This window comes from Lepidochelys kempii, chromosome 6, assembly GCF_965140285.1.
Source record: "Lepidochelys kempii isolate rLepKem1 chromosome 6, rLepKem1.hap1, whole genome shotgun sequence".
NCBI lineage: Eukaryota > Metazoa > Chordata > Testudines > Cheloniidae > Lepidochelys > Lepidochelys kempii.
The window spans coordinates 22,398,459-22,411,062 of record NC_136385.1 but is presented as its reverse complement, the minus strand read 5'-3'; the positions used below and the strand labels follow the sequence as shown (position 1 = coordinate 22,411,062).

Below are 12,604 nucleotides of genomic sequence, written 5' to 3'. Positions count from 1 at the left end.
AACCTGCATTCAAAAATAAAACAATGTAAAACCTACAAGTCCACTCAGTCCTACTTCTTGTTCAGCCAATCACTCAGACAAACAAGTTTGTTTACATTTGCAAGAGATAATGCTGCCCACTTCTTGTTTACGTCACCTGAAAGCGAGAACAGGCATTCCCATGGCACTGTTGTAGCCAGCATCACAAGATTCCCTAAATTCCCTAATTCCCTAAAGATTCATATGTCCCTTCATGCTTCAATCACCATTCTAGAGGACATGCGTCCATGCTGATGACAGGTTCTGCTCGATAACGATCCAAAGCAGTGCGGACCAATGCATATTAATTTTCATCATCTGAGTCAGATGCCACCAGCAGAAGGTAGATTTTCTTTTTTGGTAGTTCAGGTTCTGTAGTTTCCGCATTGGAGTGTAGCTCTTAAGACTTCTGAAAGCATTCTCCACACCTCATCCCTCTCAGATTTTGAAAGGTAGTTCAGATTCTTAAACCTTGGGTTGAATGCCATAGCTACCTTTAGAAATCTCACATTGGTACTTTCTTTGCATTTTGTCAACAAACAATGTGTGCTAGGTCATCATCTGAGACTGCTATAACATAAAAAAATATGGCAGAATGTGGGTAAAACAGAACAGGAGACATACAATTATCCCACAACGAGTTCAGCCATGAATTTAATTAGCTTTTTTTTTTTATTATTTTAAATGAGCATCATCAGCATGGAAGCATGACCTCTGAAACGATGGCTGAAGCATGAAAGGGTATACGGATGTTTAGAGTATCTGGCACATAAATACCTTGTAATGCCAGCTACAAAAGTGCCATGAGAATGTCTGTTCTCACTTTCAGGTGACATTGGAAATAAGAAGCAGGCAGCATTATGTCCCATAAATGTAAACAAACTGTTTGTCTTCACGATTGGCTGAACAAGTAGTAGGACTGAGTGGACTTGTAGGCTCCAAAGTTTGACATTGTTTTGTTTTTGAGTGCAGTCATTTATGTGACGTTGCACCTCATAATGCTTTATAGAAATATGCTTATGAGTGTAAATGACATAACCGGAATATGTTTTATGCTAGATATGCCATGTAACATATCTTTGCAAAGGTTATGTTCTTCTGCATGTATTCATCCTATTCATATGCATGTATTATTTTTATATCTGAAGTTATGAGCACTGGCTCTATGCTTGTATTTAAAGCGTTTGCTACAGAAAGCATCTAAGGCAGATGTGGTCAACATAGTGTGAAGGGGCTATTCAAGTAACTGGGAGTATTTGGTTAACAATGGACCTTGACAGACACCAATCCACATATGAGCTTTCCTGGAAAGTCCTGTGGAAAACTGAGTCATTCATGAACATGTGACTTGCCCATGTGACTCCAAAACTCCATTTTGTAGCTGGATTCTACACAGTGGGAGAGAGGGGTTTCCACCCACAAGAAAGCCCCTGCAAAAACCCCTCCATTTTATCTTCAGCTGGCTCAAGAGGTAGCCTCTCCACCCCCAAGGAGATGCCTGAAAGAAACTGGAACAAATGACAGTAACTACAGGGGTGGGAGTGATTGCTGACCCAGACTAGAAGGAGGCTAGTCTGCCAAAGAAGCTTACTGGAACATCTCTGAGGGTGAGATTTCCTCTGTAATCACTTTCTTACTGTATTAGGCTTAGACTTGTGTGTTTTATTTTATTTTGCTTGGTAATTCACTTTGTTCTATCTGTTATTACTTTGAACCACTTAAATCCTACTTTTTGTATTTAATAAAATCACTTTTTACTTATTAATTAACCCAGAGTATGTATTAATAACTGGGGGGGGCAAACAGCTGTGCATATCTCTCTATCAGTGTTATAGAGGGTGAACAATTTATGAGTTTACCCTGTATAAGCTTTATAAGATTTATTTGGGGTTTGGACCCCATTGGGAGTTGGGTATCTGAGTGTTGGAGACAGGAACACTTCTTAGCTGTTTTCAGTTAAGCCTGCAGCTTCTGGGGGACGTGGTTCAGACCTGGGTCTGTGTTTGCAGCAGGCTAGTGCGCCTGGCTCAAACCAGGCAGGGCACTGAAGTCCCAAGCTGGCAGGGAAAATGCGCTCAGAGGTAGTCTCCGCATATCAGGTGGCAGTCCCAGAGTGGGTTTCTGTGATTCAACCCGTCACAATGTAACAAAATAAATAAAATAAATCTACATTTGTACACTGCACTTTCATGATAAAGACATTGCACTATAGTACTTCTCTGAGGTGAATTCTTTGCTAATATTTGCACTCTAAAAATGATAAATCAAAAATATAAAGTGAGCACTGTACACTTTGTATTCTGTGTTTTAATTGAAATCAATATATTTGAAAATGTGGAAAAATATCCAAAAATACACCCGACCCTAACTAGAATGCACGTCTATATAACGCGAATTGGGATATAACATGGTCGTGGCCATGGATCCCAAATTTAAGTACAGTATAATTTTTCTGAGCATAGACCTGATACATTGACTGCTGAGTGCTCTCTTGTTGACTCTAGTATGCCACGAGAACAAGAAGCGCAAGTGCAGTTGACGGGAAAGTGTCAGCTATTCACGTAGCTGAAGTTACATATCTTAGATCGACCCTGCGCGGTAGTGTAGACAAGCCCTAAGACAATTGCTGTAGGCCTAGAACGCCATACAAATGTAATTTAATAAAAATTTACAGGTACGGTACTGTATTTATCTTTAGAAAAAGATGTCAAAAATGTCGGGCAAAAGGAAGGCTTACTCAGTGCAGGAGAAATTGGACGCTATCCAATTGTGCATTGGAAAGTCTCGCATGCCTTGGTGCTTTCATCATGTAAATGTGAATTGCCTGCCGTTTTCGTACAAGAACTCCAAAAATTCCTGGAGGACAAGAGAGATTTTTGAACAATCGTTCTTCACCAAATTTGTCCCTTCTGTGCGAAAGCATCTGCGGGCAAATCACTTAGAAGAAAAGGCCACTCTTTTGCTAGACAACTGTCTGGGGCATCCTCCGGCCGAAAGACTCAGAACCCCTGACGGTAAAATATGGATTGAATACTTACCTAAAAACACAACTTCCAAAATTCAGCCGCTTGATCAAGGTATTATCACCATTTTTAAGCAGCACTATCAACGGAACTTGGTATAACAAATGATAGAAAGCGAGTTGTCTGTCACCGATTTTCTGAAGAACTTGACTATAAAAGACTGCTTTTACATTGGCGGCGATTCCTGGAATTTATTACGTGCTGAAACCATAAACTGCTGTTGGATGGTGGGACTGAGACAGTCGTTTGGCCACCTACTCCCGGAAGAAAATGAAGAAAGCAGATCACAGTCTGAGGAGGAATTCAACTTCAAGGGATTTACAGAGGAGGAAGTTGGAAGAACAGACATGGAGTGGATGCAGGAGCTGTGCCAGCAACTGTCCGGGCTCAGAGTAACTGTTCTGCCACAAAATATCGAGTCCTGGATAAGAGGAGACCATGAAGCAGAAGAATTTTGTCCCGTTGCTGAAAGTCTAACAGATGACCAAATTCTTCAGGCAGTACAACCAAACAACATTCCAGAAGCTGAAGAATTGGCCTTCGCCGTGGAAGAAGAAGAGGAAGATGAAGTGGACGTCGTTTGAACATCAACTGCGACCCGTAGCTGGCTTAGAGACTGCTTTGAGACGCAAGACGTTGAGCCTATAAAAATTATGCAGCTCCGTAGTCTTTTGCAGTTTGCTAAGCGGAAGCAGCACAGCAGCAAGAAGCAAAAGCAAGTCACCGACTTTAAGAAAAACTAGACTAGTTTATTGTAATGTCTACTTTAAATCTCTAATAAAGCAACACTTTTTTTCTCATTTATTGTTCCCTTCAACTAGGAGTTTATTTTCTAAGGTTTTCTATACTTTATAGATGTGACATTTACTGTATACAGTAATTTCATTTTAACGTGGTCCCCGCTATAACGCGATACTTGGCATGGATCCCAAATCCCACATTCTAGTGAGGGTCCGGTGTATTTAAATAAGTTTTCCCTGGTAGTCTATTGCTTAACAGTGCGATTAAAACTGTGATTAATCACTATTAGTTTTTTTGAGTTAATCACATGAGTTCACTGCAATTAATTGACTGCCCTAGCACAGACCATTTCACTACTTCCCCTACCTCTCCCCTCTGTAGTAAACCCCTGGAGAAAACCAGAAGTGCAATACACAAATAACTAGCACTGTAACTTTGTTCCACAAATGAGCCTATAGTAGACATTAACTAGTAAGATCACTATTGATCAGAGGGAAAAGGTTGCAGTTGGATATTCTTTGAAAATATATAGGCAAACCTAAGGCTGATTAGTAAAATGTCATTTCGCTTGCTTACAATGAATGGGAACCATGATCCCACTAAGCAACACTTCCTAGCTAGAAGACTAGCAAACTACCATGCAGTGGAAAGAGAAAGGAGAATCCCCCTTTTCAGGGCTCAGAGTGGAATGAGAAGATCAGCATTGGCAGGAAGCTTGCAGGCCAGAGACTGCCATTTGGCCCCAAAGAGGAATTAAACATGCCAGCTGGGAATGGGAATGTAAAAGAACAATGCAAGCCTGCTGGCCAGTCCCAAACAAAAGCTATTAAGAGATGAGCCAGCTGGGTGAGAAGAGAAGCCAGCAGGAAAGGGGCTGGAATGCTGAAGGAGCTTTGATGGTCATTTCAGCTATTACAAGCTCACTGGTTAATGCAAACACTCCACATTACTGACAAAATGAATCCCATCCCCACCTCTCAGAGTGGAAGAGGGATCAACTAACTGTTGAAGGTGTTAATAAATGAGTGTTTTTATGCATGCTGCCATTAGTTCTTCTGTCAGAAAGCCAGCAGGGCCTAAAGCAGTGAAGAGTGTCTTTGTACTAACAGATTTCAGAGTAGCCACCGTGTTAGTCTGTATTCGCAAAAAGAAAAGGAGGACTTGTGGCACCTTAGAAATTAAGCAATCTATTTGAGCATAAGCTTTCGTGAACTGATGATGAAGTGAGCTGTAGCTCAACAAAGCTTATGCTCAAATAAATTTGTTGGTCTCTAAGGTGCCACAAGTCCTCCTTTTCTTTGTACTAACACTCACTCTTAGGCAAAGTGGCATGAACCAGGCAGAGATGAGCTACGCATGCCTAAGAACACTGTCAAAAATACATCCAGTGTGTGTCTCTGTTCAATTTGATTGTACAGAAGAGGAAGCTTAATTTAGAGACTGGGATTTACATATTCTCAAGAGTTCTTAGTACGGCTATATTTGAGGTAATTTTCCCTGGCTTGGAGCCAAGTAGCTTACAGAAAACTATACTGAACTGAAAGAGGCTGGGGCAAGTGGTTCATTTGTTTAAGTTTGCAGGATCTTGATGCATACACTGAATCCTTATCGAGCCTGAAGTCCTCACTCCGGACAATCCATGGCTACAGCCTCAAGGGCTAGAGCAGAGATTCTCAAACGGTGGTCCACACACAGGTGGCTAGTTACCTAGTGCTGGCTTCTGTACCCTATTTCCAATTGCTAAACTGCATGAGGAAACAGCTAAAAATGCATTAAGAACTATTAATATTTCCTCTTCTACTTAAGCATTTGCTGATGTTAACACAGGGATATTATGCAATGGCAAATTGGAGGGGATGGTCTTCATGATTTGAAACAGGAGGGGAGTTGGTCCACCAGATAGCATCTCTGTATTCAGGCGTGGTCCATGCTATGAAAGAGTTCATGAACCCGTGTACTAGAGGCAACTAGAGTTCTGGAGGTGAGATTTGTTATGTGTTTCTGAATATCAGCTCCAGTTTGTTAATGCTGTGTTTGCGCTGCTTGTTTAGCATTGATCATATTTTGGGAGTTTGTTATAGACACCATAGTTTGAGCTAAAATCTGCTTAATTAGCTGGATACTTAGTTCTGTGTTCTTTAGAACAGTATGGAAAAAACAGAAATTTTAATCTGTATTGCTAAAAAGTGTTACAGAATGACTGGTAAATTCTGAACTGGGTACTGCCCTCCCAGTAAGGATGTATTTACATGTGGGTTTAGCAGCAGACTTTTCTTGTGTCTAACTTTGATGTGGATATCTATATTTTTTTAAAAAATCAATTGTAGCCAATGGAAAACTCCATTACCCACCACAGCACCAGACTGAGACCAGGCAAATCCTCCAAGTTTGATTCTACTGAGCGTTAACTTTATCTTGGAATTATTTTTACATTGCTTGAACTAGGCTCCCATTAATAGAGCTACCAGGTACGGTGCTTCAGATGTAGCACTTCACGCAATGTTTCTGGAACAGCATCAGTCCAGCCACAGCACACAGGTTCTAAATATCTCTGATCTTCTAGAAAGCCTTTACCCAATGCGCCTCGCTGTATGACAAGGGCAGAAAAAACAGGAAAAAGAAAACAGGGACTGTCTAAGACATCAGCGTCTTTCTAGGAATACCCAAGACTTCTTGCCAATTATCTTCCAATCCATTTAGCAGATAAATGAATGTGTTCAACCTTCTGACTGAGAACTGCAAAGCTGTGGTACATTAACAGCAGGCACTTATTCTGGCACATATACTAGCCTTATCTAAATAATAATGTTTGTGAACATTTATTTTTACTTTTTAAAATATAAACAATAGGAGTTGTCCTTTCCAATATTGAACTAAAGGGAACCACTGAAATCCACTGACACCATTAGAAACACCAGTTGTCTTACTTTATGAATGTAGATCTATTTGCTGAGATTGTTCTCCGATGTTCAGCTGCCATGTTTACTAGTTCCAAACCCATGAAAAACACTCACACAGTGAACACAGAGCTGTGAGAGCTGAACCACTATAGCACATGTAATTAACTGCAGAAAAAGAAAGCACAACAGCTATAGAAGTATAAAGCTCAAATGCAACCACAGATAAACCAGTGGGCTTTCAGTTTCAATTTTTAACCTTCCTAGCATCCCTTTTTCATGATTATTTGACCTTATAAAAATACGGTTATACACTCTAGTATAGTCGCTTTCTGGAGAAAAAGGAAGCAGGATTTTGGCTGCAAGGAGAGTTCCCCCAAAGCAACCAGCCATCAGACATTATTAAAATACATAATCAGTGTATGAGAGAAACAGTTGCTTGTGCTGATAAGAACAAGCTAATCCCTTTAAAGCCCCCTACCACTTTTACATTTCATCTGCTGAAGTCACTGATGCAACCAATTTTGGCAGTCAGGACTCAGTCACAGGAAACACACAAACAACACAGCAACTGGCCTGCAGCACCTAATCTAGTAGCGTCTAAGAAAAATGCTGCATACGTGCTTGTGACTGCTTTAAGTAACTCTTTCACCGATTTAGCTATAAGACTAATTTCCAAAAACTTCAGTCAGTGACCACCACCACTCATGTGGAAGGCATGTGTGGTAAACTAGTAAGGGGGTACATACAAACTCTGTGATGCTTCAGAATATTGAAAGAACGAACGAAAGAAAGAAAGCTGCAGGCAAATCCCTGGGGTCTTCTAAACCAGCAGGGTGTAAAAAAGACAAAGAGGATAAGAAGACTGTGGAGAAGCTAAAGACTGTGCATGCACATCATTTCTCACAGGTAACTAGGGCTGAACACCTCAGCTAAGGTAACGCTTTATGAGTGACGCAGGTGAAACACTAGCAGAGATAGAAGTGATGGAGCAAGAGGACAAATTAATTGCTGAAGGCCCAACATGTCTCTTGAAAATATTAATGGTGGTCTTGGGACTGTGTTTATACATCAGCTTTTCCTTCACTACTGAGAAAAATAACAATAGTACTAAAGAATGTAATACCTCACAAGAATGGAGATACTGTAATTATGATAAGAATAAGCCAGCACAGCTTCTGTGGAGTTAAAGTCATGCCTTCTCACGTACCAGAATTCTCTCAGATGTGACAACAGTAGATAAAGGGAGAAAAAAAAAAGGGAGATAAGTTCTTGAAAGATTAAATTTTGATAAAGGTCCTTCAAGCAGCTATTAAGAAAATCTGTTAAGCAGAGGGAAAAGGCAGAAACCTTTTATGGATTGGAAACTGTTTGAGAAAGGAAAGAGAACAAGAACATACAATTCTCAATTGAGAAAGATGTTAATATAGCAAGCTGCCTCAGATATCAGTACTGTAGTAGGTTTCAGAGTAGCAGCAGTGTTAGTCTGTATCCGCAAAAAGAAAAGGAATACTTGTGGCACCTTAGAGACTAACAAATTTATTTGAGCATAAGCTTTCGTGAGCTACAGCTCACTTCATCGGATGCATTCAATTAATCTGGACAAGGGGTGAAAAGTGAGGACGCAAAATATAGTGAGCACAAAGTCATTCAAACTTTTAAAACTAGGGAGAATTAAAATTGGTTAAAGGGACAACAAAGTAACAGATTAAATTTAATCCAGATAAATGCAAAATACTACACAATGCAAGGACCAACATAAACCACTCACATATACTGATGAGTTTGATGGACTGGATGATCTACCAGATCTTTTCCATTTTATACTTCTGTGATTCAGAATTAGTTGTGATTGCTCAGATAAATGACCTAGACATCACCATGTTCAGTTCAATAAAGACATCTCAGCATGCAGCCATGGTCCACAAAGCATCTAAAATGTTAGGCAGCTATCAAGGGTGGTTAGAAAGTATTATGGAAAAACCTTTATTCAGATATTTAATCATATGTATTTGCCTTGAAGACTGTGCTCAGTTTTGGTTATCTAGTACCAAACATTACAGAAACAAGAATACAGAAGCAGAAAAAAGTTTCACATTACAAGGAGAAAAAATAAGAGAAATTAAATGGGAGCAAAATAAAATCTAAAAAGGTAGCATTTTAAATATAACTATACATCATATATGAAACTTGATGTTGCTAGATATTATTTAGACAGATTTTTAAAATTCTAAACACACCAGATACATGCATTTGCAATTGCAGTTGTAGTTACACTAAACTAAGATAAAAATTACAAAAGCTCTCAGTCATTTTCTTCAGGACATAATCTGATCATCAGCTGGGGTCAGGAAGAAATTCTTAACTCAGACAGCATTCCCCCAATTGGTCAGATGCATTACACTTTTTTGTTGCTTTTTTATTTTTGTTTTGGATTTATTGTGATTTACTCAAAAGTAATTTGTATAAGCCCTCTAGCAGAAAAGATACTGGATAGATCACTTGTTTCAGAGTAACAGCTGTGTTAGTCTGTATTCGCAAAAAGAAAAGGAGTACTTGTGGCACCTTAGAGACTAACCAATTTATTTGAGCATGAGCTTTCGTGAGCTACAGCTCACTTCAGTTTCTGTATTTGTATGAATAACTTCATACAAAAAGACTGTCTCATATCTCTGCCTTAAGAAAGTTTTACTAACCTGTTTTATTAAATATCATTATTTTAATATTAGCATAACTGATGCAACAGTTTCTCTTAAGCAAGATTACCTCACTACTAACAAAGCATAGGTGCCAGAATTCAGGTTATATTTTTCTGTACAGTTATTTCAAGCATGGGGGAAATACAACAATAAGAGAGATAATACAAGTTCAGGTACTCTACCTCTGAATATTGGTATACCAACCTGATGTCAACAAAAATCAAGATGTATAAGTCAGAGAAAAAAATGACACTGAGCAGGGACTGTGAATAGACTGTGAACACTTTAGAGATCCCTCTGTATGAATGCATTCATTCATTCATTCCGGTGCAGACTTTTCTGGCATTGAGTTGAACACCCACACCAAACCTTTTTGTATACCAGGAAGGTTATGATACCCAGATACCCATGCTATTTTGTAAAATCCTTAAGCATGCAGACTGTTCAGATTAGCTGTGAGAAGATCATTTTCCAGTGGGGAAAATGAAAACCCCACACCAATACCACTTCTACCCCTCCCTTCCAATATTTGAAGAGAATCTGTTTCTACATTTTTAAAGTTTACAGGACTAGATGAATGAATTCTATTCATAAAAATTCCAAATCCTCCCCTAACAAAAGCAAAGACATAAAAGAATTATTTTTTCTTTCAGTTTTTATGTTGAATATAGGAACTTTTTCATCTTAGTCCAGTCTCCATTCTTGATACGAACTTCACGCCTGCCTATCTGCAACTGTCCATAAAAGCCACAACATGTCCCGAACTACAGTGGTTTCTACCAGACTCGTGCGCTATAATATACATACACCCTCTACCACTCCCTATACATACACGCACCACACAGAGTCCAGAAAATACACTACACTCAAACCCCCCAGAGCTACACACCCAGAGCCTCCCCATAGATACAAAAAAGAAAAGGAGTACTTGTGGCACCTTAGAGACTAACCAATTTATATGAGCATGAGCTTAGTCTCCAAGGTGCCACAAGTACTCCTTTTCTTTTTGCAAATACAGACTTACACGGCTGCTGCTCTGAAACCCATAGATACAGACACCTTGTAGCCCCACTCAACAGACAAGCCTTTCACAGAGATTATCTATGCCTAGACGTCCCTCACATCCCATGTCCCCAGGCAGACCTCCCCGCCGTATTACCCTGCTATAGAAATACTCCCATGTTCCCATACAGACCCATATGGACACTCCCCAGACACCTCGTGCCCTGCATACAGCGCACCCCCCATATACCACCCCCACTGCATATACCACCGTGCAGACAGACCCCTGCACGTTAGCCCCACATACCCAACCCCTTGCATGCCACCCCCATGCAGACCCCTGCACATCAGCCCCAGGCACCCCGCCCCCACACGCCCTGCCCAGCCCAGCCCAGCCCACTCCCCCCACATACCACCTCCTGCCCACACACCCCCGGTCTCTTTACACGCCCCCCCCCCGCGGACACCCAGCAGCAGATCCGGGGGGCGGGGGGAGGCACCTTCCCCCCAGTCCTTGGGGAAGCCGAGCCCCGACACGCTCATCACACCCCTAGCCCCGCCCGTGGGGAGGGGGGGTCCCGCGGCCGCTGCCCCGCGGGGAGCCGGCTCCTTACCGCTGGGCAGGGGGCGGCGTCCGCGCGCGCGGTCCCGGCGGGAGCCCCAGTCCCGGGTGCGCATCCTCCCGAGGGCGCGAGCAGCCGCCGGCTCCAGCCCCGCCAGCGGCGTCTCTCACAATGAGACTCCGCGAGCGAGCGAGCGAGCGGGCAGCCGCTCCCCCTCCCCTCCCGGGGGCTGTTGTAGCGCGCAGGCGCACGAGCCGCCCCATGCATCTCGGGAAATGTAGTCCTTCCTCCGCCTGCGCTCTCCGGCCGGCGCTGTCCCCCACCACAGCCCCGGTGGGTTATTCCCATAGGACAGTCAGTGACTGTGCGGCGGCACCCGTCCCCTACTCGGGGACGTTGAAGGTTCGCGGGCTAGGAGGAAGACTATAAAGGGCTATGGAGTGACCTATTACCCAACGCGGGGAATTAGCTCAAATGGTAGAGCGCTCGCTTAGCATGCGAGAGGTAGCGGGATCGATGCCCGCATTCTCCAAAAGTGTATTTTTTTGTGTTAACTTCATTAAATGAGAGCAAGTCCCACAGGAAAAAAAAAAAAAAAAAAAACCTGGGGCTCAATACAGCTAAATAATTTAAACCAAGCCAGCCACCAATCATTTCAGTTGTAAACATACAAACAAACAAAAAAGGGGGGGGAGGCGGGGCTCCAGCTGGCCCTTTATTATTGCATTTAGTTATAATTATCTATGCCATTTATTATTTATACAAGCGGGGGGGATGACTCTTCCTTTGCCACAAACAAATAAAACGAGATCTCTGCTCTCCAATCTGAACTCCCCTTTATACAAATCCGTCCCAGGTTGTCTGCACTGTAGCTCTGCCTGACTACTTGGTTTGCAGTGTTACAAAGTCTGCAGTGCACTAAAAATGATCATTATGCGCGTGATTTGGGGAATTCAGACAATAGCTGGATGCCAGGCACTCCCGTCAGCCTCCTGTCCTGGGTGTTTTCTTTCAATCCAGTAACATCCCTTCCCATCTTTGGCACTGTTTGCCGAAAGTGGGGAGTTATTAAAAGAGCCCGAAGCGATCATTAATAAATGCAAATGCCATTTAGTGTTGAAATTTGTAAGATTAAAAATATCTGCTTCACCCAGAAGGTCCAGCCCAGAAATAATGAAAAATAAAGACAAGATATTCATAGGGGGAAATTGGGAGACCAGTTTTATTAGAACGGGCATACCAAAAATACTCAAGTATTACAACGAAGAAGAAATAGGGCTGTGAAAATCATTACCCACATTTAACAAGTATAATTATTTAAAAGAAATGAATTAAGTTTTTTTTAATCCAAGTAATAACTAGAATCTGAAATTAAGGTAAAAAATCAAATAAAGAGTTCACATGTCCAACAGGAGACATTATTGAATAATTACCCTTCCAGTATCCCTCAACTCCTAATAGTCTCTAGGAGTTTAACTTTCAACCATTCAAAAATCCAGAATTAACAAATTATAAGGGTTTGTTCAAGGACTCAATTAACAGTTTTCAGATTAATTTTAGATGGTGATCTATGAAGGATGGTTTTGAGAGGAAATCTGAGCTCTAATATTTGACTGTGTTAGAAATTTTACTGTTTAACTTTTAGTCAAATCATTTCATCA

At 41.4% G+C, this 12,604-nt stretch overlaps 1 protein-coding gene and 1 non-coding gene across 2 annotated transcripts in view; one reads left to right on the top strand and one right to left on the bottom strand.

The window, feature by feature from the left end:
* LOC140912546 (uncharacterized) overlaps positions 1-11,166 on the bottom strand; it is a 178,148-nt gene extending 166,982 nt beyond the window's left edge. Inside the window, exon 1 of the mRNA XM_073347095.2 lies at positions 10,995-11,166. The gene's annotated coding sequence lies outside the window, so the exon portion shown is untranslated. The remainder of the gene's footprint in view (positions 1-10,994) is intronic.
* Positions 11,167-11,402: 236 nt separating this feature from the next.
* TRNAA-AGC (transfer RNA alanine (anticodon AGC)) lies at positions 11,403-11,475 on the top strand. The gene has a single exon. It is a non-coding gene; the product is annotated as a tRNA-Ala (tRNA).
* The last annotated feature ends 1,129 nt before the right edge of the window (positions 11,476-12,604 follow it).